The following is a 3,689-nucleotide window of genomic DNA, read 5'->3' on the forward strand; positions in this document are numbered from 1 at the left end:
CCCTCCAGACCGGGCCCGGTGCAGCAGCGGCGGCAGCGGAGTGGGGCGCGTGCCCAGGCTTGGGGAGGCCGCCATGCTGCAGTGCACCAGCCCCATGGGCCAGGCCTGCTCCGAGCGGATGCCGCTCCTCCAGAGCTGGGCCGCTCCTCCAGAGCTGGGCCGCTCCACCGGCCGCAGCCCGTGTGCTGGGCCTGTGCCGCCCAGATGCGCTGGAGTCCCGGTCTGCCCGCAGGCCAGCTGCGGGTGCTGTGCGGGGGGCCATCCTGCCTTGTGGCGAGTTCGAGCGGCAGCAGCAGGAGCCGGACAAGGACTACGCCCTCCATCTTGCCTTGGGTTCTCCATCTTGGGACAGAACCATGTGCTTCCTCACGGGAAGAAGCCGCTGCTAGCCACACCCAGGATTTCTCTGGATTGACCAATGATGATCAAGGGAAGTGCATGCCATCACTATGACCACATCCTGTACCGACTCGTGCCTGGCCAATCGGCAGGGCCCACAGTGCCCTCTCCTGCCCCCACTCCACCCCCCTTTAAAACCCCCTGTCCCATCAGGCCTCTCTCTCTCGGCCACTGGACTTTCCGCTGTGTCGGTGGGTCTGGTGAACGGGGAGCGCAGGCCGGCTTGCATAATAAAGGACTCTTTGCTTTTGCATCGGACTGACTGGCTCCCTGGGGGTCTTGGGAACTTTGAAATCTGGGCACAACAGTTGGAATAATATATACTTCCATAATGCTTGGCAAATACCCACTGCCATTGTTTTTCTAACTGCTTCCCAGTCATCCCAGCTGCCAGGGTGTTGAGATACCCTGGCTCCAGCAATTAAAGGGTTAATGATGCACTCCTGGCCTTACATCTCCACTTGGCCAGCATCTGTACCAGTTGTTAAATATTTTTTATATCAACCTGTTCATGTTGTGAACTTATTTTTAAAAAGTGTTCTGGGAGTCCAGAGGATGAGGTAATTAATTCTAACCCCAGAGAGTTAAGTCTAGAAAGCAGTTGAAGTGAGATTTAAGTCTGTAAGTGATCAAAAGAAATGTGTCTTCTATTTAGTCTTTTTTTTCCTTTGATGTTTCCAATTTCTTCTATATTAGAAAATAAAGTTGTTAGTTAACTGTAAAAAAAAAGATCCAGGAGAAATAAAGATAAAGGAAAATTTCAAAAGAAATTAATCTTTTTCCTTTCAAAATTATATCTACCCTACAGGCCTTAAAGAGGCAACAATTTTCAGACATAATGTCCTTGTATTTAGGATTGTATAATGTTCAGAGCACACTCTAGTCTTAAGAATTAGCAGGATTTGGACAAATACTTTCATTGTATTATATAAAAATAAGATAACGATAGTCTCATTCCAAAAGGTTGTTATGAGTAGTAAGCAACATAATGCATGTCACGTGTTTAACTCAGTGGCAGCACAGCGTAGATGCTTATTAAAATTGGCTGTTATTAAGACAGGCCTAGTAGTTCCTCAGAAACTTGGCCTCAGATACGTCACTTCCTCCTTCCAGGAACCTGCTCTTCTGTGTTGACAGTTTTCTCAATAGCTCCTTGTTCTACCTGGGAAAGCAGTGAGGAAGATTGCCTCAGTAGATGAAAATACTAGAGGAAGGTGGCAGCTCGTCTGAACCTGACTCAGAGGTTCTGAAAAAAATAGGGTGGGTATCCCATTCCAGGACCTTCTGGTCTCACAAGTATTAAAACCATTTAATGAAATACAAATTAGAATTCCCCTGAATAAAGTAGGACTTGATGCTAACAAGGAAGAGCCTTCTTTTTGTCATTCTGTTACTTACCAATACAGGATCAGGGTAGGAGATATCTTCAAGTGATAGTACAACATGGTCACAGCTGAGGTTCGTGAACCCTAATTATATAGTGCCTGGGCTAAAAATTTTATATATATTCTCAAATATGATGTTCACAGTAACCTAATGTAGGTACTATTTTTATGCCAATTTTTTGGACAAGAAAATAGATCCTTAGAGAAGTCAAGGAACCAGCCTGAGGTCACACCAGGTAAGTGTGCTGGTGTGTTGATCTGATTCAGAAAGTCCAATTCCAGAACCAGTGCTTTTCATAACTCTGAAGCACTGCCTGCCTGAGCCAAACCTACTGCCTTATTGAAATAATTTATTCTGAGTTGCCAATAAGAAATTGTACACACTAGGTAGCTGCAAGTTTTAAATGACCAGAAAAATGATCAAAATGTTATATTTTAGACCAGGACACACTGCCATGGTTTTTGTTTTTGTTTGTTTGTTTTTGGGGTTTTTTTTTGCTCTAATGGTCTTTTTTTTAAAATTTAAATTCTTTATTGTTTAAAGTATTACATAAGTATTCCTTTTGCTCCATTGACCTCTTCCCAGCCGCCCCCATCCCACAGTGCCATGTTTTATCAACATTTCACCTAAATTGCATGGTTTCCTGTAATCAGAAACTCTGTGTTACTTGAATAATGCCAACTAGATATTTCTTTGATTAAAAAAGATCCTAACTGCCTGGCCAGAGTGGCTCAGTTGGTTAGAGCATTATCTTGTCCACCAAAAGGTTGATGGTTTGGTTCAATGCCTAGGGCACATTCCTTGGTTGTGGGTTAAGTCTCCAATTGGAGTGTGTATGGGAGGCAACTGATAGATATTTCTCTCTCTCTCTCTCTCTCTCTCTCTCTCTCTCTCTCTCTCTCTCTCTCCCTTCCTGTCTCGAAACATGTCCTCAGGTGAGTAGTAAAAAAAACAGATCCTAACTTCATATGATGTTAATCCCAAATAGGAATTATGTCTCAGTACTGCAACCTCTGTCTTCAGTTAAGCCATTAGTAATCCTAGTATGCAATCCTCCTTAAGTTGAAAGTCAGTGATGAGTTCTAGGTATCCTAAAGTCATATGGATGTTAGGTGGAGAGATTATGTGACAAAGTAGTCAGATTATTTTACTGAGAACAATGAAATCAGCCCAAGAATTTAACTCTTCTGGAACCAGGAGCCTCGTGACCATATTGGCTGGTTATCTGTGTTGGCGTCGTGAAGAGCTTGCCTCTCAATAGATTTTCTTTTTACTTTTAAAAACAGTCTACTTTTTATTTGGCATACATGTAGCACTTCTGTATTCGGTATGTGAAGAAATTAGAAAGTTCCAGCCCTTGAAAATCTTAAATTTTTACCTGAAAGTAAAGAAATTATTTTTTTAAAGGTACTTAAGAAAATTTTGAACAAAATACTAATGCAAAATGATGTTCACAACTAAGTCACTATAGAGATTAATTTGGTACATGTCTTGTATAGCCAAGCAAAGTTCTAAGTTAATGCTACTGCTGTACAGGCCCCATATAGAATTGCTAAAGTGTCTGAATTGGATCAACACAACTGATGATCATCTACTTACTTACATAAATGCTTTTTCTGAGGTAGACAGTGTGGCCATTTAATCTGTATTACAACCCTATTTGGAGCTGAGAAAGGTGAGCAATGAGACCAGGAGAAGTGCAGCAATTCACCTGAGGTCACAGAGAGGGCAGAGTGATGATTTGAAGCCGGAAAATGTGGCTCCAGGATCAGAGACTTTTCCTGCCATGTTCTGACTCAGTGTTCTTCCCAACATGTCAGTTTCAGCCCCAGGCAACTTCTAGCCATAAGGAGCCCTAGGTGAGGACATTCATACTGTAGACTCCCATTCAGAAAAGACTGCAA

This window comes from Myotis daubentonii, chromosome 1 (genome assembly GCF_963259705.1).
Source record: "Myotis daubentonii chromosome 1, mMyoDau2.1, whole genome shotgun sequence".
Lineage (NCBI taxonomy): Eukaryota > Metazoa > Chordata > Mammalia > Chiroptera > Vespertilionidae > Myotis > Myotis daubentonii.